At 46.4% G+C, this 14,915-nt stretch overlaps 71 non-coding genes and 9 pseudogenes across 71 annotated transcripts; all 80 read right to left on the bottom strand.

Annotated features, from left to right (window-relative positions):
• Positions 1–47: 47 nt before the first annotated feature.
• On the bottom strand, positions 48–166 carry LOC125566565 (annotated as a pseudogene).
• A 67-nt stretch (positions 167–233) lies between these two features.
• LOC125567289 lies at positions 234–352 on the bottom strand. The gene has a single exon (XR_007311814.1). It is a non-coding gene; the product is annotated as a 5S ribosomal RNA (ribosomal RNA).
• A 67-nt stretch (positions 353–419) lies between these two features.
• LOC125564372 lies at positions 420–538 on the bottom strand. The gene has a single exon (XR_007309391.1). It is a non-coding gene; the product is annotated as a 5S ribosomal RNA (ribosomal RNA).
• A 67-nt stretch (positions 539–605) lies between these two features.
• LOC125566052 lies at positions 606–724 on the bottom strand. Its single transcript, XR_007311059.1, has one exon. It is a non-coding gene; the product is annotated as a 5S ribosomal RNA (ribosomal RNA).
• Positions 725–791: 67 nt separating this feature from the next.
• On the bottom strand, positions 792–910 carry LOC125563821. The gene has a single exon (XR_007308840.1). It is a non-coding gene; the product is annotated as a 5S ribosomal RNA (ribosomal RNA).
• Positions 911–977: 67 nt separating this feature from the next.
• Positions 978–1,096, bottom strand: LOC125565382. The gene has a single exon (XR_007310395.1). It is a non-coding gene; the product is annotated as a 5S ribosomal RNA (ribosomal RNA).
• Positions 1,097–1,163: 67 nt separating this feature from the next.
• On the bottom strand, positions 1,164–1,282 carry LOC125565861. The gene has a single exon (XR_007310870.1). It is a non-coding gene; the product is annotated as a 5S ribosomal RNA (ribosomal RNA).
• A 67-nt stretch (positions 1,283–1,349) lies between these two features.
• Positions 1,350–1,468, bottom strand: LOC125563604. The gene has a single exon (XR_007308623.1). It is a non-coding gene; the product is annotated as a 5S ribosomal RNA (ribosomal RNA).
• A 67-nt stretch (positions 1,469–1,535) lies between these two features.
• LOC125563611 lies at positions 1,536–1,654 on the bottom strand. Its single transcript, XR_007308630.1, has one exon. It is a non-coding gene; the product is annotated as a 5S ribosomal RNA (ribosomal RNA).
• A 67-nt stretch (positions 1,655–1,721) lies between these two features.
• Positions 1,722–1,840, bottom strand: LOC125565830. Its single transcript, XR_007310839.1, has one exon. It is a non-coding gene; the product is annotated as a 5S ribosomal RNA (ribosomal RNA).
• A 67-nt stretch (positions 1,841–1,907) lies between these two features.
• On the bottom strand, positions 1,908–2,026 carry LOC125563820. Its single transcript, XR_007308839.1, has one exon. It is a non-coding gene; the product is annotated as a 5S ribosomal RNA (ribosomal RNA).
• Positions 2,027–2,093: 67 nt separating this feature from the next.
• LOC125564799 lies at positions 2,094–2,212 on the bottom strand. The gene has a single exon (XR_007309817.1). It is a non-coding gene; the product is annotated as a 5S ribosomal RNA (ribosomal RNA).
• Positions 2,213–2,279: 67 nt separating this feature from the next.
• Positions 2,280–2,398, bottom strand: LOC125565461. The gene has a single exon (XR_007310475.1). It is a non-coding gene; the product is annotated as a 5S ribosomal RNA (ribosomal RNA).
• A 67-nt stretch (positions 2,399–2,465) lies between these two features.
• Positions 2,466–2,584, bottom strand: LOC125563819. The gene has a single exon (XR_007308838.1). It is a non-coding gene; the product is annotated as a 5S ribosomal RNA (ribosomal RNA).
• Positions 2,585–2,651: 67 nt separating this feature from the next.
• LOC125563312 lies at positions 2,652–2,770 on the bottom strand. Its single transcript, XR_007308331.1, has one exon. It is a non-coding gene; the product is annotated as a 5S ribosomal RNA (ribosomal RNA).
• Positions 2,771–2,837: 67 nt separating this feature from the next.
• On the bottom strand, positions 2,838–2,956 carry LOC125565460. Its single transcript, XR_007310474.1, has one exon. It is a non-coding gene; the product is annotated as a 5S ribosomal RNA (ribosomal RNA).
• Positions 2,957–3,023: 67 nt separating this feature from the next.
• Positions 3,024–3,142, bottom strand: LOC125566784 (annotated as a pseudogene).
• A 67-nt stretch (positions 3,143–3,209) lies between these two features.
• On the bottom strand, positions 3,210–3,328 carry LOC125565459. Its single transcript, XR_007310473.1, has one exon. It is a non-coding gene; the product is annotated as a 5S ribosomal RNA (ribosomal RNA).
• A 67-nt stretch (positions 3,329–3,395) lies between these two features.
• Positions 3,396–3,514, bottom strand: LOC125563818. The gene has a single exon (XR_007308837.1). It is a non-coding gene; the product is annotated as a 5S ribosomal RNA (ribosomal RNA).
• A 67-nt stretch (positions 3,515–3,581) lies between these two features.
• Positions 3,582–3,700, bottom strand: LOC125564797. Its single transcript, XR_007309815.1, has one exon. It is a non-coding gene; the product is annotated as a 5S ribosomal RNA (ribosomal RNA).
• A 67-nt stretch (positions 3,701–3,767) lies between these two features.
• Positions 3,768–3,886, bottom strand: LOC125565457. Its single transcript, XR_007310471.1, has one exon. It is a non-coding gene; the product is annotated as a 5S ribosomal RNA (ribosomal RNA).
• A 67-nt stretch (positions 3,887–3,953) lies between these two features.
• Positions 3,954–4,072, bottom strand: LOC125564364. The gene has a single exon (XR_007309383.1). It is a non-coding gene; the product is annotated as a 5S ribosomal RNA (ribosomal RNA).
• Positions 4,073–4,139: 67 nt separating this feature from the next.
• LOC125565456 lies at positions 4,140–4,258 on the bottom strand. Its single transcript, XR_007310470.1, has one exon. It is a non-coding gene; the product is annotated as a 5S ribosomal RNA (ribosomal RNA).
• Positions 4,259–4,325: 67 nt separating this feature from the next.
• LOC125565019 lies at positions 4,326–4,444 on the bottom strand. Its single transcript, XR_007310037.1, has one exon. It is a non-coding gene; the product is annotated as a 5S ribosomal RNA (ribosomal RNA).
• Positions 4,445–4,511: 67 nt separating this feature from the next.
• On the bottom strand, positions 4,512–4,630 carry LOC125564937. Its single transcript, XR_007309955.1, has one exon. It is a non-coding gene; the product is annotated as a 5S ribosomal RNA (ribosomal RNA).
• Positions 4,631–4,697: 67 nt separating this feature from the next.
• LOC125563310 lies at positions 4,698–4,816 on the bottom strand. Its single transcript, XR_007308329.1, has one exon. It is a non-coding gene; the product is annotated as a 5S ribosomal RNA (ribosomal RNA).
• A 67-nt stretch (positions 4,817–4,883) lies between these two features.
• Positions 4,884–5,002, bottom strand: LOC125565900. Its single transcript, XR_007310909.1, has one exon. It is a non-coding gene; the product is annotated as a 5S ribosomal RNA (ribosomal RNA).
• A 67-nt stretch (positions 5,003–5,069) lies between these two features.
• LOC125564361 lies at positions 5,070–5,188 on the bottom strand. The gene has a single exon (XR_007309380.1). It is a non-coding gene; the product is annotated as a 5S ribosomal RNA (ribosomal RNA).
• A 67-nt stretch (positions 5,189–5,255) lies between these two features.
• Positions 5,256–5,374, bottom strand: LOC125564970. The gene has a single exon (XR_007309988.1). It is a non-coding gene; the product is annotated as a 5S ribosomal RNA (ribosomal RNA).
• Positions 5,375–5,441: 67 nt separating this feature from the next.
• On the bottom strand, positions 5,442–5,560 carry LOC125566210. The gene has a single exon (XR_007311217.1). It is a non-coding gene; the product is annotated as a 5S ribosomal RNA (ribosomal RNA).
• Positions 5,561–5,627: 67 nt separating this feature from the next.
• On the bottom strand, positions 5,628–5,746 carry LOC125563936. The gene has a single exon (XR_007308955.1). It is a non-coding gene; the product is annotated as a 5S ribosomal RNA (ribosomal RNA).
• Positions 5,747–5,813: 67 nt separating this feature from the next.
• On the bottom strand, positions 5,814–5,932 carry LOC125564698. The gene has a single exon (XR_007309717.1). It is a non-coding gene; the product is annotated as a 5S ribosomal RNA (ribosomal RNA).
• A 67-nt stretch (positions 5,933–5,999) lies between these two features.
• Positions 6,000–6,118, bottom strand: LOC125566662 (annotated as a pseudogene).
• A 67-nt stretch (positions 6,119–6,185) lies between these two features.
• Positions 6,186–6,304, bottom strand: LOC125564363. Its single transcript, XR_007309382.1, has one exon. It is a non-coding gene; the product is annotated as a 5S ribosomal RNA (ribosomal RNA).
• A 67-nt stretch (positions 6,305–6,371) lies between these two features.
• LOC125564022 lies at positions 6,372–6,490 on the bottom strand. Its single transcript, XR_007309041.1, has one exon. It is a non-coding gene; the product is annotated as a 5S ribosomal RNA (ribosomal RNA).
• Positions 6,491–6,557: 67 nt separating this feature from the next.
• LOC125566661 lies at positions 6,558–6,676 on the bottom strand (annotated as a pseudogene).
• Positions 6,677–6,743: 67 nt separating this feature from the next.
• On the bottom strand, positions 6,744–6,862 carry LOC125565031. The gene has a single exon (XR_007310049.1). It is a non-coding gene; the product is annotated as a 5S ribosomal RNA (ribosomal RNA).
• Positions 6,863–6,929: 67 nt separating this feature from the next.
• LOC125565336 lies at positions 6,930–7,048 on the bottom strand. The gene has a single exon (XR_007310350.1). It is a non-coding gene; the product is annotated as a 5S ribosomal RNA (ribosomal RNA).
• Positions 7,049–7,115: 67 nt separating this feature from the next.
• On the bottom strand, positions 7,116–7,234 carry LOC125565732. The gene has a single exon (XR_007310743.1). It is a non-coding gene; the product is annotated as a 5S ribosomal RNA (ribosomal RNA).
• Positions 7,235–7,301: 67 nt separating this feature from the next.
• On the bottom strand, positions 7,302–7,420 carry LOC125566660 (annotated as a pseudogene).
• Positions 7,421–7,487: 67 nt separating this feature from the next.
• Positions 7,488–7,606, bottom strand: LOC125564916. Its single transcript, XR_007309934.1, has one exon. It is a non-coding gene; the product is annotated as a 5S ribosomal RNA (ribosomal RNA).
• Positions 7,607–7,673: 67 nt separating this feature from the next.
• Positions 7,674–7,792, bottom strand: LOC125565340. Its single transcript, XR_007310354.1, has one exon. It is a non-coding gene; the product is annotated as a 5S ribosomal RNA (ribosomal RNA).
• A 67-nt stretch (positions 7,793–7,859) lies between these two features.
• LOC125565455 lies at positions 7,860–7,978 on the bottom strand. The gene has a single exon (XR_007310469.1). It is a non-coding gene; the product is annotated as a 5S ribosomal RNA (ribosomal RNA).
• A 67-nt stretch (positions 7,979–8,045) lies between these two features.
• On the bottom strand, positions 8,046–8,164 carry LOC125564853. Its single transcript, XR_007309871.1, has one exon. It is a non-coding gene; the product is annotated as a 5S ribosomal RNA (ribosomal RNA).
• Positions 8,165–8,231: 67 nt separating this feature from the next.
• LOC125563309 lies at positions 8,232–8,350 on the bottom strand. The gene has a single exon (XR_007308328.1). It is a non-coding gene; the product is annotated as a 5S ribosomal RNA (ribosomal RNA).
• Positions 8,351–8,417: 67 nt separating this feature from the next.
• Positions 8,418–8,536, bottom strand: LOC125564044. The gene has a single exon (XR_007309063.1). It is a non-coding gene; the product is annotated as a 5S ribosomal RNA (ribosomal RNA).
• A 67-nt stretch (positions 8,537–8,603) lies between these two features.
• On the bottom strand, positions 8,604–8,722 carry LOC125565454. The gene has a single exon (XR_007310468.1). It is a non-coding gene; the product is annotated as a 5S ribosomal RNA (ribosomal RNA).
• A 67-nt stretch (positions 8,723–8,789) lies between these two features.
• On the bottom strand, positions 8,790–8,908 carry LOC125563603. Its single transcript, XR_007308622.1, has one exon. It is a non-coding gene; the product is annotated as a 5S ribosomal RNA (ribosomal RNA).
• Positions 8,909–8,975: 67 nt separating this feature from the next.
• LOC125563507 lies at positions 8,976–9,094 on the bottom strand. Its single transcript, XR_007308526.1, has one exon. It is a non-coding gene; the product is annotated as a 5S ribosomal RNA (ribosomal RNA).
• Positions 9,095–9,161: 67 nt separating this feature from the next.
• On the bottom strand, positions 9,162–9,280 carry LOC125566176. Its single transcript, XR_007311183.1, has one exon. It is a non-coding gene; the product is annotated as a 5S ribosomal RNA (ribosomal RNA).
• Positions 9,281–9,347: 67 nt separating this feature from the next.
• On the bottom strand, positions 9,348–9,466 carry LOC125563817. The gene has a single exon (XR_007308836.1). It is a non-coding gene; the product is annotated as a 5S ribosomal RNA (ribosomal RNA).
• Positions 9,467–9,533: 67 nt separating this feature from the next.
• LOC125564979 lies at positions 9,534–9,652 on the bottom strand. Its single transcript, XR_007309997.1, has one exon. It is a non-coding gene; the product is annotated as a 5S ribosomal RNA (ribosomal RNA).
• A 67-nt stretch (positions 9,653–9,719) lies between these two features.
• Positions 9,720–9,838, bottom strand: LOC125566283. Its single transcript, XR_007311290.1, has one exon. It is a non-coding gene; the product is annotated as a 5S ribosomal RNA (ribosomal RNA).
• A 67-nt stretch (positions 9,839–9,905) lies between these two features.
• Positions 9,906–10,024, bottom strand: LOC125564680. Its single transcript, XR_007309699.1, has one exon. It is a non-coding gene; the product is annotated as a 5S ribosomal RNA (ribosomal RNA).
• Positions 10,025–10,091: 67 nt separating this feature from the next.
• LOC125563308 lies at positions 10,092–10,210 on the bottom strand. Its single transcript, XR_007308327.1, has one exon. It is a non-coding gene; the product is annotated as a 5S ribosomal RNA (ribosomal RNA).
• A 67-nt stretch (positions 10,211–10,277) lies between these two features.
• Positions 10,278–10,396, bottom strand: LOC125565453. Its single transcript, XR_007310467.1, has one exon. It is a non-coding gene; the product is annotated as a 5S ribosomal RNA (ribosomal RNA).
• A 67-nt stretch (positions 10,397–10,463) lies between these two features.
• On the bottom strand, positions 10,464–10,582 carry LOC125566783 (annotated as a pseudogene).
• Positions 10,583–10,649: 67 nt separating this feature from the next.
• On the bottom strand, positions 10,650–10,768 carry LOC125566271. The gene has a single exon (XR_007311278.1). It is a non-coding gene; the product is annotated as a 5S ribosomal RNA (ribosomal RNA).
• A 67-nt stretch (positions 10,769–10,835) lies between these two features.
• Positions 10,836–10,954, bottom strand: LOC125564164. Its single transcript, XR_007309184.1, has one exon. It is a non-coding gene; the product is annotated as a 5S ribosomal RNA (ribosomal RNA).
• A 67-nt stretch (positions 10,955–11,021) lies between these two features.
• Positions 11,022–11,140, bottom strand: LOC125564796. The gene has a single exon (XR_007309814.1). It is a non-coding gene; the product is annotated as a 5S ribosomal RNA (ribosomal RNA).
• A 67-nt stretch (positions 11,141–11,207) lies between these two features.
• Positions 11,208–11,326, bottom strand: LOC125565451. The gene has a single exon (XR_007310465.1). It is a non-coding gene; the product is annotated as a 5S ribosomal RNA (ribosomal RNA).
• Positions 11,327–11,393: 67 nt separating this feature from the next.
• Positions 11,394–11,512, bottom strand: LOC125564362. The gene has a single exon (XR_007309381.1). It is a non-coding gene; the product is annotated as a 5S ribosomal RNA (ribosomal RNA).
• A 67-nt stretch (positions 11,513–11,579) lies between these two features.
• On the bottom strand, positions 11,580–11,698 carry LOC125565450. Its single transcript, XR_007310464.1, has one exon. It is a non-coding gene; the product is annotated as a 5S ribosomal RNA (ribosomal RNA).
• Positions 11,699–11,765: 67 nt separating this feature from the next.
• On the bottom strand, positions 11,766–11,884 carry LOC125563538. The gene has a single exon (XR_007308557.1). It is a non-coding gene; the product is annotated as a 5S ribosomal RNA (ribosomal RNA).
• A 67-nt stretch (positions 11,885–11,951) lies between these two features.
• LOC125564936 lies at positions 11,952–12,070 on the bottom strand. The gene has a single exon (XR_007309954.1). It is a non-coding gene; the product is annotated as a 5S ribosomal RNA (ribosomal RNA).
• Positions 12,071–12,137: 67 nt separating this feature from the next.
• LOC125563307 lies at positions 12,138–12,256 on the bottom strand. The gene has a single exon (XR_007308326.1). It is a non-coding gene; the product is annotated as a 5S ribosomal RNA (ribosomal RNA).
• A 67-nt stretch (positions 12,257–12,323) lies between these two features.
• On the bottom strand, positions 12,324–12,442 carry LOC125565114. Its single transcript, XR_007310131.1, has one exon. It is a non-coding gene; the product is annotated as a 5S ribosomal RNA (ribosomal RNA).
• A 67-nt stretch (positions 12,443–12,509) lies between these two features.
• LOC125563232 lies at positions 12,510–12,628 on the bottom strand. Its single transcript, XR_007308251.1, has one exon. It is a non-coding gene; the product is annotated as a 5S ribosomal RNA (ribosomal RNA).
• A 67-nt stretch (positions 12,629–12,695) lies between these two features.
• Positions 12,696–12,814, bottom strand: LOC125564795. Its single transcript, XR_007309813.1, has one exon. It is a non-coding gene; the product is annotated as a 5S ribosomal RNA (ribosomal RNA).
• Positions 12,815–12,881: 67 nt separating this feature from the next.
• Positions 12,882–13,000, bottom strand: LOC125565779. Its single transcript, XR_007310790.1, has one exon. It is a non-coding gene; the product is annotated as a 5S ribosomal RNA (ribosomal RNA).
• A 67-nt stretch (positions 13,001–13,067) lies between these two features.
• On the bottom strand, positions 13,068–13,186 carry LOC125564350. Its single transcript, XR_007309369.1, has one exon. It is a non-coding gene; the product is annotated as a 5S ribosomal RNA (ribosomal RNA).
• A 67-nt stretch (positions 13,187–13,253) lies between these two features.
• On the bottom strand, positions 13,254–13,372 carry LOC125564628. The gene has a single exon (XR_007309647.1). It is a non-coding gene; the product is annotated as a 5S ribosomal RNA (ribosomal RNA).
• A 67-nt stretch (positions 13,373–13,439) lies between these two features.
• LOC125566798 lies at positions 13,440–13,558 on the bottom strand (annotated as a pseudogene).
• Positions 13,559–13,625: 67 nt separating this feature from the next.
• LOC125566854 lies at positions 13,626–13,744 on the bottom strand (annotated as a pseudogene).
• Positions 13,745–13,811: 67 nt separating this feature from the next.
• Positions 13,812–13,930, bottom strand: LOC125564338. Its single transcript, XR_007309357.1, has one exon. It is a non-coding gene; the product is annotated as a 5S ribosomal RNA (ribosomal RNA).
• A 67-nt stretch (positions 13,931–13,997) lies between these two features.
• LOC125564314 lies at positions 13,998–14,116 on the bottom strand. Its single transcript, XR_007309332.1, has one exon. It is a non-coding gene; the product is annotated as a 5S ribosomal RNA (ribosomal RNA).
• Positions 14,117–14,183: 67 nt separating this feature from the next.
• LOC125566797 lies at positions 14,184–14,302 on the bottom strand (annotated as a pseudogene).
• Positions 14,303–14,369: 67 nt separating this feature from the next.
• On the bottom strand, positions 14,370–14,488 carry LOC125565854. Its single transcript, XR_007310863.1, has one exon. It is a non-coding gene; the product is annotated as a 5S ribosomal RNA (ribosomal RNA).
• A 67-nt stretch (positions 14,489–14,555) lies between these two features.
• LOC125563231 lies at positions 14,556–14,674 on the bottom strand. Its single transcript, XR_007308250.1, has one exon. It is a non-coding gene; the product is annotated as a 5S ribosomal RNA (ribosomal RNA).
• A 67-nt stretch (positions 14,675–14,741) lies between these two features.
• LOC125563985 lies at positions 14,742–14,860 on the bottom strand. Its single transcript, XR_007309004.1, has one exon. It is a non-coding gene; the product is annotated as a 5S ribosomal RNA (ribosomal RNA).
• Positions 14,861–14,915: the final 55 nt, after the last annotated feature.

Below are 14,915 nucleotides of genomic sequence, written 5' to 3'. Positions count from 1 at the left end.
AGATTTTATATAACAGTCCTGTGAGTACTTTGGTAACAAAAAGGAAATGCCTAATGCACACGGTATTCCGAAGCGGTCACCCATCCAAGTACTTACCGCGCCCTACTGAGCTTAACTTCGGTGATCGGACGAGAACCGGTGCTTTCTAAGTGGTATGGCCGTAGACGACAGAACTGTGTAAGAAATATATATTATATAACAGTCCTGTGAGTACTTCGATGACAAAAAGGAAATGCCTACAGCACACGGTTTTCCCAGGCGGTCACCCATCCAAGTACTAACCGCGCCCTACTGAGCTTAACTTCGGTGATCGGACGAGAACCGGTGCTTTCTCAGTGGTATGGCTGTAGACGATAGAACTGTGTAAGATCTATCTATTATATAACAGTCCTGTTAGTACTTCGAAAACAAAAAGTAAATGCCTACAGCACACGGTATTCCCAGGCGGTCACCCATCCAAGTACTAACCGCGCCCTACTGAGCTTAACTTCGGTGATCGGACGAGAACCGGTGCTTTCTCAGTGGTATGGCCGTAGACGATAGAACTGTTTAAGATCTATCTATTATATAACAGTCCTGTGAGTACTTCGATAACAAAAAGGAAATGCCTACAGCACACAGTATTCCCAGGCGGTCACCCATCCAAGTACTTACCGCGCCCTAATGAGCTTAACTTCGGTGATCGGACGAGAACCGGTGCTTTCTAAGTGGTATGGCCGTAGACGATAGAACTGTGTAAGATCTATCTATTATATAACAGTCCTGTGAGTACTTCGATGACAAAAAGGAAATGCCTACAGCACACGGTATTCCCAGGCGGTCACCCATCCAAGTACTAACCGCGCCCTACTGAGCTTAACTTCGGTGATCGGACGAGAACCGGTGCTTTCTCAGTGGTATGGTCGTAGACGACAGAACTGTTTAAGATCTATCTATTATATAACAGTCCTGTGAGTACCTCGATAACAAAAAGGAAATGCCTACAGCACACGGTATTCCCAGGCGGTCACACATCCAAGTACTAACCGTGCCCTACTGAGCTTTACTACGGTGATCGGACGAGAACCGGTGCTTTCTCAGTGGTATGGCCGTAGACGACAGAACTGTGTAAGAAATATATTTTATATAACAGTCCTGTGAGTACTTTGGTAACAAAAAGGAAACGACTACAGCACACGGTATTCCGAAGCGGTCACCCATCCAAGTACTTACCGCGCCCTACTGAGCTTAACTTCGGTGATCGGACGAGAACCGGTGCTTTCTAAGTGGTATGGCCGTAGACGATAGAACTGTGTAAGATCTATCTATTATATAACAGTCCTGTGAGTACTTCGATGACAAAAAGGAAATGCCTACAGCACACGGTATTCCCAGGCGGTCACCCATCCAAGTACTAACCGCGCCCTACTGAGCTTAACTTCGGTGATCGGACGAGAACCGGTGCTTTCTCAGTGGTATGGCCGTAGAAGACAGAACTGTGTAAGAAATATATATTATATAACAGTCCTGTGAGTACTTCGATGACAAAAAGGAAATGCCTACAGCACACGGTATTCCCAGGCGGTCACCCATCCGAGTACTAACCGCGCCCTACTGAGCTTAACTTCGGTGATCGGACGAGAACCGGTGCTTTCTCAGTGGTATGGCCGTAAACGATAGAACTGTGTAACATCTATCTATTATATAACAGTCCTGTCAGTACCTCGATAACAAAAAGGAAATGCCTACAGCACACGGTATTCCCAAGCGGTCACCCATCCAAGTACTTACCGCGCCCTAATGAGCTTAACTTCGGTGATCGGACGAGAACCGGTGCTTTCTAAGTGGTATGGCCGTAGACGATAGAACTGTGTAAGATCTATCTATTATATAACAGTCCTGTGAGTACTTCGATGACGCAAAGGAAATGCCTACAGCACACGGTATTCCCAGGCGGTCACCCATCCAAGTACTAACCGCGCCCTACTGAGCTTAACTTCGGTGATCGGACGAGAACCGGTGCTTTCTCAGTGGTATGGTCGTAGACGACAGAACTGTTTAAGATCTATCTATTATATAACAGTCCTGTGAGTACCTCGATAACAAAAAGGAAATGCCTACAGCACACGGTATTCCCAGGCGGTCACACATCCAAGTACTAACCGTGCCCTACTGAGCTTAACTACGGTGATCGGACGAGAACCGGTGCTTTCTCAGTGGTATGGCCGTAGACGACAGAACTGTGTAAGAAATAGATTTTATATAACAGTCCTGTGAGTACTTTGGTAACAAAAAGGAAATGCCTACAGCACACGGTATTCCGAAGCGGTCACCCATCCAAGTACTTACCGCGCCCTACTGAGCTTAACTTCGGTGATCGGACGAGAACCGGTGCTTTCTAAGTGGTATGGCCGTAGACGATAGAACTGTGTAAGATCTATCTATTATATAACAGTCCTGTGAGTACTTCGATGACAAAAAGGAAATGCCTACAGCACACGGTATTCCCAGGCGGTCACCCATCCAAGTACTAACCGCGCCCTACTGAGCTTAACTTCGGTGATCGGACGAGAACCGGTGCTTTCTCAGTGGTATGGTCGTAGACGACAGAACTGTTTAAGATCTATCTATTATATAACAGTCCTGTGAGTACCTCGATAACAAAAAGGAAATGCCTACAGCACACGGTATTCCCAGGCGGTCACCCATCCAAGTACTAACCGTGCCCTACTGAGCTTAACTACGGTGATCGGACGAGAACCGGTGCTTTCTCAGTGGTATGGCCGTAGACGACAGAACTGTGTAAGAAATAGATTTTATATAACAGTCCTGTGAGTACTTTGGTAACAAAAAGGAAATGCCTACAGCACACGGTATTCCGAAGCGGTCACCCATCCAAGTACTTACCGCGCCCTACTGAGCTTAACTTCGGTGATCGGACGAGAACCGGTGCTTTCTAAGTGGTATGGCCGTAGACGACAGAACTGTGTAAGAAATATATATTATATAACAGTCCTGTGAGTACTTCGATGACAAAAAGGAAATGCCTACAGCACACGGTATTCCCAGGCGGTCACCCATCCAAGTACTAACCGTGCCATACTGACTTTAAGTTCTGTGATCGGACGAGAACTGGTGCTTTCTCAGTGGTATGGCCGTAAACGATAGAACTGTGTAACATCTATCTATTATATAACAGTCCTGTCAGTACCTCGATAACAAAAAGGAAATGCCTACAGCACACGGTATTCCGAAGCGGTCACCCATCCAAGTACTTACCGCGCCCTACTGAGCTTAACTTCGGTGATCGGACGAGAACCGGTGCTTTCTAAGTGGTATGGCCGTAGACGATAGAACTGTGTAAGATCTATCTATTATATAACAGTCCTGTGAGTACTTCGATGACAAAAAGGAAATGCCTACAGCACACGGTATTCCCAGGCGGTCACCCATCCAAGTACTAACCGCGCCCTACTGAGCTTAACTTCGGTGATCGGACGAGAACCGGTGCTTTCTCAGTGGTATGGTCGTAGACGACAGAACTGTTTAAGATCTATCTATTATATAACAGTCCTGTGAGTACCTCGATAACAAAAAGGAAATGCCTACAGCACACGGTATTCCCAGGCGGTCACACATCCAAGTACTAACCGTGCCCTACTGAGCTTAACTACGGTGATCGGACGAGAACCGGTGCTTTCTCAGTGGTATGGCCGTAGACGACAGAACTGTGTAAGAAATAGATTTTATATAACAGTCCTGTGAGTACTTTGGTAACAAAAAGGAAATGCCTACAGCACACGGTATTCCGAAGCGGTCACCCATCCAAGTACTTACCGCGCCCTACTGAGCTTAACTTCGGTGATCGGACGAGAACCGGTGCTTTCTAAGTGGTATGGCCGTAGACGATAGAACTGTGTAAGATCTATCTATTATATAACAGTCCTGTGAGTACTTCGATGACAAAAAGGAAATGCCTACAGCACACGGTATTCCGAAGCGGTCACCCATCCAAGTACTTACCGCGCCCTACTGAGCTTAACTTCGGTGATCGGACGAGAACCGGTGCTTTCTCAGTGGTATGGCCGTAGACGACAGAACTGTGTAAGAAATAGATTTTATATAACAGTCCTGTGAGTACTTTGGTAACAAAAAGGAAATGCCTACAGCACACGGTATTCCGAAGCGGTCACCCATCCAAGTACTTACCGCGCCCTACTGAGCTTAACTTCGGTGATCGGACGAGAACCGGTGCTTTCTAAGTGGTATGGCCGTAGACGATAGAACTGTGTAAGATCTATCTATTATATAACAGTCCTGTGAGTACTTCGATGACAAAAAGGAAATGCCTACAGCACACGGTATTCCCAGGCGGTCACCCATCCAAGTACTAACCGCGCCCTACTGAGCTTAACTTCGGTGATGGGACGAGAACCGGTGCTTTCTCAGTGGTATGGCCGTAGACGACAGAACTGTGTAAGAAATATATATTATATAACAGTCCTGTGAGTACTTCGATGACAAAAAGGAAATGCCTACAGCACACGGTATTCCCAGGCGGTCACCCATCCAAGTACTAACCGCGCCCTACTGAGCTTAACTTCGGTGATCGGACGAGAACCTGTGCTTTCTCAGTGGTATGGTCGTAGACGACAGAACTGTTTAAGATCTATCTATTATATAACAGTCCTGTGAGTACCTCGATAACAAAAAGGAAATGCCTACAGCACACGGTATTCCCAGGCGGTCACCCATCCAAGTACTAACCGTGCCCTACTGAGCTTAACTACGGTGATCGGACGAGAACCGGTGCTTTCTCAGTGGTATGGCCGTAGACGACAGAACTGTGTAAGAAATAGATTTTATATAACAGTCCTGTGAGTACTTTGGTAACAAAAAGGAAATGTCTACAGCACACGGTATTCCGAAGCGGTCACCCATCCAAGTACTTACCGCGCCCTACTGAGCTTAACTTCGGTGATCGGACGAGAACCGGTGCTTTCTAAGTGGTATGGCAGTAGACGATAGAACTGTGTGAGATCTATCTATTATATAACAGTCCTGTGAGTACTTCGATGACAAAAAGGAAATGCCTACAGCACACGGTATTCCCAGGCGGTCACCCATCCAAGTACTAACCGCGCCCTACTGAGCTTAACTTCGGTGATCGGACGAGAACCGGTGCTTTCTCAGTGGTATGGCCGTAGACGACAGAACTGTGTAAGAAATATATATTATATAACAGTCCTGTGAGTACTTCGATGACAAAAAGGAAATGCCTACAGCACACGGTATTCCCAGGCGGTCACCCATCCAAGTACTAACCGCGCCCTACTTAGCTTAACTTCGGTGATCAGACGAGAACTGGTGCTTTCTCAGTGGTATGGCCGTAGACGATAGAACTGTGTAAGATCTATCTATTATATAACGGTCCTGTGAGTAAAACGATAACAAAAAGAAAATGCCTACAGCACACGGTATTCTCAGGCGGTCACCCATCCAAGTACTAACCGTGCCCTAATGAGGTTAACTACGGTGATCGGACGAGATCCGGTGCTTTCTCAGTGGTATGGCCGTAGACGACAGAACTGTGTAAGAAATATATATTATATAACAGTCCTGTGAGTACTTCGATGACAAAAAGGAAATGCCTACAGCACACGGTATTCCCAGGCGGTCACCCATCCAAGTACTAACCGCGCCCTACTGAGCTTAACTTCGGTGATCGGACGAGAACCGGTGCTTTTTCAGTGGTATGGCCGTAGACGATAGAACTGTGTAAGATCTATCTATTATATAACAGTCCTGTTAGTACTTCGAAAACAAAAAGTAAATGCCTACAGCACACGGTATTCCCAGGCTGTCACCCATCCAAGTACTAACCGCGCCCTACTGAGCTTAACTTCGGTGATCGGACGAGAACCGGTGCTTTCTCAGTGGTATGGCCGTAGACGATAGAACTGTTTAAGATCTATCTATTATTTAACAGTCCTGTGAGTACCTCGATAACAAAAAGGAAATGCCTACAGCACACGGTATTCCCAGGCGGTCACCCGTCCAAGTACTAACCGTGCCCTACTGACTTTAAGTTCTGTGATCGGACGAGAACTGGTGCTTTCTCAGTGGTATGGCCGTAAACGATAGAACTGTGTAACATCTATCTATTATATAACAGTCCTGTCAGTAACTCGATAACAAAAAGGAAATGCCTACAGCACACGGTATTCCGAAGCGGTCACCCATCCAAGTACTTACCGCGCCCTACTGAGCTTAACTTCGGTGATCGGACGAGAACCGGTGCTTTCTCAGTGGTATGGCCGTAGACGACAGAACTGTGTAAGAAATATATATTATATAACAGTCCTGTGAGTACTTCGATGACAAAAAGGAAATGCCTACAGCACACGGTATTCCCAGGCGGTCACCTATCCAAGTACTAACCGCGCCCTACTGAGCTTAACTTCGGTGATCGGACGAGAACCGGTGCTTTCTCAGTGGTATGGCCGTAGACGTTAGAACAGTTTAAGATCTATCTATTATATAACAGTCCTGTGAGTACCTCGATAACAAAAAGGAAATGCCTACAGCACACGGTATTCCCAGGCGGTCACCCGTCCAAGTACTAACCGTGCCCTACTGACTTTAAGTTCTGTGATCGGACGAGAACTGGTGCTTTCTCAGTGGTATGGCCGTAAACGATAGGACTGTGTAACATCTATCTATTATATAACAGTACTGTCAGTACCTCGATAACAAAAAGGAAATGCCAACAGCACACGGTATTCCGAAGCGGTCACCCATCCAAGTACTTACCGCGCCCTACTGAGCTTAACTTCGGTGATCGGACGAGAACCGGTGCTTTCTCAGTGGTATGGCCGTAGACGACAGAACTGTGTAAGAAATATATATTATATAACAGTCCTGTGAGTACTTCGATGACAAAAAGGAAATGCCTACAGCACACGGTATTCCCAGGCGGTCACCCATCCAAGTACTAACCGCGCCCTACTGAGCTTAACTTCGGTGATCGGACGAGAACCGGTGCTTTTTTAGGGGTATGGCCGTAGACGATAGAACTGTGTAAGATCTATCTATTATATAACAGTCCTGTTAGTACTTCGAAAACAAAAAGTAAATGCCTACAGCACACGGTATTCCCAGGCTGTCACCCATCCAAGTACTAACCGCGCCCTACTGAGCTTAACTTCGATGATCGGACGAGAACCGGTGCTTTCTCAGTGGTATGGCCGTAGACGATAGAACTGTTTAAGATCTATCTATTATATAACAGTCCTGTGAGTACCTCGATAACAAAAAGGAAATGCCTACAGCACACGGTATTCCCAGGCGGTCACCCGTCCAAGTACTAACCGTGCCCTACTGACTTTAAGTTCTGTGATCGGACGAGAACTGGTGCTTTCTCAGTGGTATGGCCGTAAACGATAGAACTGTGTAACATCTATCTATTATATAACAGTCCTGTCAGTACCTCGATAACAAAAAGGAAATGCCTACACCACACGGTATTCCGAAGCGGTCACCCATCCAAGTACTAACCGCGCCCTACTGAGCTTAACTTCGGTGATCGGACGAGAACCGGTGCTTTCTCAGTGGTATGGTCGTAGACGACAGAACTGTTTAAGATCTATCTATTATATAACAGTCCTGTGAGTACCTCGATAACAAAAAGGAAATGCCTACAGCACACGGTATTCCCAGGCGGTAACACATCCAAGTACTAACCGTGCCCTACTGAGCTTAACTACGGTGATCGGACGAGAACCGGTGCTTTCTCAGTGGTATGGCCGTAGACGACAGAACTGTGTAAGAAATAGATTTTATATAACAGTCCTGTGAGTACTTTGGTAACAAAAAGGAAATGCCTACAGCACACGGTATTCCGAAGCGGTCACCCATCCAAGTACTTACCGCGCCCTACTGAGCTTAACTTCGGTGATCGGACGAGAACCGGTGCTTTCTAAGTGGTATGGCCGTAGACGATAGAACTGTGTAAGATCTATCTATTATATAACAGTCCTGTGAGTACTTCGATGACAAAAAGGAAATGCCTACAGCACACGGTATTCCCAGGCGGTCACCCATCCAAGTACTAACCGCGCCCTACTGAGCTTAACTTCGGTGATCGGACGAGAACCGGTGCTTTCTTAGTGGTATGGTCGTAGACGACAGAACTGTTTAAGATCTATCTATTATATAACAGTCCTGTGAGTACCTCGATAACAAAAAGGAAATGCCTACAGCACACGGTATTCCCAGGCGGTCACCCATCCAAGTACTAACCGTGCCCTACTGAGCTTAACTACGGTGATCGGACGAGAACCGGTGCTTTCTCAGTGGTATGGCCGTAGACGACAGAACTGTGTAAGAAATAGATTTTATATAACAGTCCTGTGAGTACTTTGGTAACAAAAAGGAAATGTCTACAGCACACGGTATTCCGAAGCGGTCACCCATCCAAGTACTTACCGCGCCCTACTGAGCTTAACTTCGGTGATCGGACGAGAACCGGTGCTTTCTCAGTGGTATGGCCGTAGACGACAGAACTGTGTAAGAAATAGATTTTATATAACAGTCCTGTGAGTACTTTGGTAACAAAAAGGAAATGCCTACAGCACACGGTATTCCGAAGCGGTCACCCATCCAAGTACTTACCGCGCCCTACTGAGCTTAACTTCGGTGATCGGACGAGAACCGGTGCTTTCTAAGTGGTATGGCCGTAGACGATAGAACTGTGTAAGATCTATCTATTATATAACAGTCCTGTGAGTACTTCGATGACAAAAAGGAAATGCCTACAGCACACGGTATTCCCAGGCGGTCACCCATCCAAGTACTAACCGCGCCCTACTGAGCTTAACTTCGGTGATCGGACGAGAACCGGTGCTTTCTCAGTGGTATGGCCGTAGAAGACAGAACTGTGTAAGAAATATATATTATATAACAGTCCTGTGAGTACTTCGATGACAAAAAGGAAATGCCTACAGCACACGGTATTCCCAGGCGGTCACCCATCCAAGTACTAACCGCGCCCTACTGAGCTTAACTTCGGTGATCGGACGAGAACCGGTGCTTTCTCAGTGGTATGGCCGTAAACGATAGAACTGTGTAACATCTATCTATTATATAACAGTCCTGTCAGTACCTCGATAACAAAACGGAAATGCCTACAGCACACGGTATTCCGAAGCGGTCACCCATCCAAGTACTTACCGCGCCCTAATGAGCTTAACTTCGGTGATCGGACGAGAACCGGTGCTTTCTAAGTGGTATGGCCGTAGACGATAGAACTGTGTAAGATCTATCTATTATATAACAGTCCTGTGAGTACTTCGATGACAAAAAGGAAATGCCTACAGCACACGGTATTCCCAGGCGGTCACCCATCCAAGTACTAACCGCGCCCTACTGAGCTTAACTTCGGTGATCGGACGAGAACCGGTGCTTTCTCAGTGGTATGGTCGTAGACGACAGAACTGTTTAAGATCTATCTATTATATAACAGTCCTGTGAGTACCTCGATAACAAAAAGGAAATGCCTACAGCACACGGTATTCCCAGGCGGTCACACATCCAAGTACTAACCGTGCCCTACTGAGCTTAACTACGGTGATCGAACGAGAACCGGTGCTTTCTCAGTGGTATGGCCGTAGACGACAGAACTGTGTAAGAAATAGATTTTATATAACAGTCCTGTGAGTACTTTGGTAACAAAAAGGAAATGCCTACAGCACACGGTATTCCGAAGCGGTCACCCATCCAAGTACTTACCGCGCACTACTGAGCTTAACTTCGGTGATCGGACGAGAACCGGTGCTTTCTAAGTGGTATGGCCGTAGACGATAGAACTGTGTAAGATCTATCTATTATATAACAGTCCTGTGAGTACTTCGATGACAAAAAGGAAATGCCTACAGCACACGGTATTCCCAGGCGGTCACCCATCCAAGTACTAACCGCGCCCTACTGAGCTTAACTTCGGTGATCGGACGAAAACCGGTGCTTTCTCAGTGGTATGGTCGTAGACGACAGAACTGTTTAAGATCTATCTATTATATAACAGTCCTGTGAGTACCTCGATAACAAAAAGGAAATGCCTACAGCACACGGTATTCCCAGGCGGTCACCCATCCAAGTACTAACCGTGCCCTACTGAGCTTAACTACGGTGATCGGACGAGAACCGGTGCTTTCTCAGTGGTATGGCCGTAGACGACAGAACTGTGTAAGAAATAGATTTTATATAACAGTCCTGTGAGTACTTTGGTAACAAAAAGGAAATGCCTACAGCACACGGTATTCCGAAGCGGTCACCCATCCAAGTACTTACCGCGCCCTACTGAGCTTAACTTCGGTGATCGGACGAGAACCGGTGCTTTCTAAGTGGTATGGCCGTAGACGACAGAACTGTGTAAGAAATATATATTATATAACAGTCCTGTGAGTACTTCGATGACAAAAAGGAAATGCCTACAGCACACGGTATTCCCAGGCGGTCACCCATCCAAGTACTAACCGTGCCATACTGACTTTAAGTTCTGTGATCGGACGAGAACTGGTGCTTTCTCAGTGGTATGGCCGTAAACGATAGAACTGTGTAACATCTATCTATTATATAACAGTCCTGTCAGTACCTCGATAACAAAAAGGAAATGCCTACAGCACACGGTATTCCGAAGCGGTCACCCATCAAAGTACTTACCGCGCCCTAATGAGCTTAACTTCGGTGATCGGACGAGAACCGGTGCTTTCTAAGTGGTATGGCCGTAGACGATAGAACTGTGTAAGATCTATCTATTATATAACAGTCCTGTGAGTACTTCGATGACAAAAAGGAAATGCCTACAGCACACGGTATTCTCAGGCGGTCACCCATCCAAGTACTAACCGCGCCCTACTGAGCTTAACTTCGGTGATCGGACGAGAACCGGTGCTTTCTCAGTGGTATGGTCGTAGACGACAGAACTGTTTAAGATCTATCTATTATATAACAGTCCTGTGAGTACCTCGATAACAAAAAGGAAATGCCTACAGCACACGGTATTCCCAGGCGGTCACACATCCAAGTACTAACCGTGCCCTACTGAGCTTAACTACGGTGATCGGACGAGAACCGGTGCTTTCTCAGTGGTATGGCCGTAGACGACAGAACTGTGTAAGAAATAGATTTTATATAACAGTCCTGTGAGTACTTTGGTAACAAAAAGGAAATGCCTACAGCACACGGTATTCCGAAGCGGTCACCCATCCAAGTACTTACCGCGCCCTACTGAGCTTAACTTCGGTGATCGGACGAGAACCGGTGCTTTCTAAGTGGTATGGCCGTAGACGATAGAACTGTGTAAGATCTATCTATTATATAACAGTCCTGTGAGTACTTCGATGACAAAAAGGAAATGCCTACAGCACACGGTATTCCGAAGCGGTCACCCATCCAAGTACTTACCGCGCCCTACTGAGCTTAACTTCGGTGATCGGACGAGAACCGGTGCTTTCTCAGTGGTATGGCCGTAGACGACAGAACTGTGTAAGAAATAGATTTTATATAACAGTCCTGTGAGTACTTTGGTAACAAAAAGGAAATGCCTACAGCACACGGTATTCCGAAGCGGTCACCCATCCAAGTACTTACCGCGCCCTACTGAGCTTAACTTCGGTGATCGGACGAGAACCGGTGCTTTCTAAGTGGTATGGCCGTAGACGATAGAACTGTGTAAGATCTATCTATTATATAACAGTCCTGTGAGTACTTCGATGACAAAAAGGAAATGCCTACAGCACACGGTATTCCCAGGCGGTCACCCATCCAAGTACTAACCGCGCCCTACTGAGCTTAACTTCGGTGATCGGACGAGAACCGGTGCTTTATCAGTGGTATGGCCGTAGACGACAGAACTGTGTAAGAAATATATATTATATAACAGTCCTGTGAGTACTTCGATGACAAAAAGGAAATGCCTACAGCACACGGTATTCCCAGGCGGTCACCCATCCAAGTACTAACCGCGCCCTACTGAGCTTAACTTCGGTGATCGGACGAGAACCTGTGCTTTCTCAGTGGTATGGTCGTAGACGACAGAACTGTTTAAGATCTATCTATTATATAACAGTCCTGTGAGTACCTCGATAACAAAAAGGAAATGCCTACAGCACACGGTATTCCCAGGCGGTCACCCATCCAAGTACTAACCGTGCCCTACTGAGCTTAACTACGGTGATCGGACGAGAACCGGTGCTTTCTCAGTGGTATGGCCGTAGACGACAGAACTGTGTAAGAAATAGATTTTATATAACAGTCCTGTGAGTACTTTGGTAACAAAAAGGAAATGTCTACAGCACACGGTATTCCGAAGCGGTCACCCATCCAAGTACTTACCGCGCCCTACTGAGCTTAACTTCGGTGATCGGACGAGAACCGGTGCTTTCTAAGTGGTATGGCCGTAGACGATAGAACTGTGTGAGATCTATCTATTATATAACAGTCCTGTGAGTACTTCGATGACAAAAAGGAAATGCCTACAGCACACGGTATTCCCAGGCGGTCACCCATCAAAGTACTAACCGCGCCCTACTGAGCTTAACTTCGGTGATCGGACGAGAACCGGTGCTTTCTCAGTGGTATGGCCGTAGACGACAGAACTGTTTAAGATCTATCTATTATATAACAGTCCTGTGAGTACCTCGATAACAAAAAGGAAATGCCTACAGCACACGGTATTCCCAGGCGGTCACACATCCAAGTACTAACCGTGCCCTACTGAGCTTAACTACGGTGATCGGACGAGAACCGGTGCTTTCTCAGTGGTATGGCCGTAGACGACAGAACTGTGTAAGAAATAGATTTTATATAACAGTCCTGTGAGTACTTTGGTAACAAAAAGGAAATGACTACAGCACACGGTATTCCGAAGCGGTCACCCATCCAAGTACTTACCGCGCCCTACTGAGCTTAACTTCGGTGATCGGACGAGAACCGGTGCTTTCTAAGTGGTATGGCCGTAGACGATAGAACTGTGTAACATCTATCTATTATATAACAGTCCTGTGAGTACTTCGATGACAAAAAGGAAATGCCTACAGCACACGGTATTCCCAGGCGGTCACCCATCCAAGTACTAACCGCGCCCTACTGAGCTTAACTTCGGTGATCGGACGAGAACCGGTGCTTTCTCAGTGGTATGGCCGTAGACGACAGAACTGTGTAAGAAATATATATTTTATAACAGTCCTGTGAGTACTTCGATGACAAAAAGGAAATGCCTACAGCACACGGTATTCCCAGGCGGTCACCTATCCAAGTACTGACCGCGCCCTACTGAGCTTAACTTCGGTGATCGGACGAGAACCGGTGCTTTCTCAGTGGTATGGCCGTAGACGTTAGAAGAGTTTAAGATCTATCTATTATATAACAGTCCTGTGAGTACCTCGATAACAAAAAGGAAATGCCTACAGCACACGGTATTCCCAGGCGGTCACCCGTCCAAGTACTAACCGTGCCCTACTGACTTTAAGTTCTGTGATCGGACGAGAACTGGTGTTCTCTCAGTGGTATGGCCGTAAACGATAGAACTGTGTAACATCTATCTATTATATAACAGTACTGTCAGTACCTCGATAACAAAAAGGAAATGCCTACAGCACACGGTATTACGAAACGGTCACCCATCCAAGTACTTACCGCGCCCTAATGAGCTTAACTTCGGTGATCGGACGAGAACCGGTGCTTTCTAAGTGGTATGGTCGTAGACGATAGAACTGTGTAACATCTATCTATTATATAACAGTCCTGTGAGTACTTCGATGACAAAAAGGAAATGCCTACAGCACACGGTATTCCCAGGCGGTCACCCATCCAAGTACTAACCGCGCCCTACTGAGCTTAACTTCGGTGATCGGACGAGAACCGGTGCTTTCTCAGTGGTATGGCCGTAGACGACAGAACTGTGTAAGAAATATATATTTTATAACAGTCCTGTGAGTACTTCGATGACAAAAATGAAATGCCTACAGCACACGGTATTCCCAGGCGGTCACCTATCCAAGTACTAACCGTGCCCTACTGAGCTTAACTACGGTGATCGGACGAGAACCGGTGCTTTCTCAGTGGTATGGCCGTAGACGTTAGAAGAGTTTAAGATCTATCTATTATATAACAGTCCTGTGAGTACCTCGATAACAAAAAGGAAATGCCTACAGCACACGGTATTCCCAGGCGGTCACCCGTCCAAGTACTAACCGTGCCCTACTGACTTTAAGTTCTGTGATCGGACGAGAACTGGTGTTCTCTCAGTGGTATGGCCGTAAACGATAGAACTGTGTAACATCTATCTATTATATAACAGTACTGTCAGTACCTCGATAACAAAAAGGAAATGCCAACAGCACACGGTATTCCGAAGCGGTCACCCATCCAAGTACTAACCGCGCCCTACTGAGCTTAACTTCGGTGATCGGACGAGAACCGGTGCTTTCTAAGTGGTATGGCCGTAGACGATAGAACTGTGTGAGATCTATCTATTATATAACAGTCCTGTGAGTACTTCGATGACAAAAAGGAAATGCCTACAGCACACGGTATTCCCAGGCGGTCACCCATCAAAGTACTAACCGCGCCCTACTGAGCTTAACTTCGGTGATCGGACGAGAACCGGTGCTTTCTCAGTGGTATGGCCGTAGACGACAGAACTGTGTAAGAAATATATATTATATAACAGTCCTGTGAGTACTTCGATGACAAAAAGGAAATGCCTACAGCACACGGTATTCCCAGGCGGTCACCCATCCAAGTACTAACCGCGCCCTACTGAGCTTAACTTCGGTGATCAGACGAGAACTGGTGCTTTCTCAGTGGTATGGCCGTAGACGACAGAACTGTGTAAGAAATAGATTTTATATAACAGTCCTGTGAGTACTTTGGTA

The sequence above is a fragment of the Nematostella vectensis genome, chromosome 5 (assembly GCF_932526225.1).
Source record: "Nematostella vectensis chromosome 5, jaNemVect1.1, whole genome shotgun sequence".
NCBI classification, from domain to species: Eukaryota; Metazoa; Cnidaria; class Anthozoa; order Actiniaria; family Edwardsiidae; genus Nematostella; species Nematostella vectensis.
Note: the sequence above shows the minus strand (reverse complement) of the source record. Positions and strands in the feature narration are given on the sequence as shown.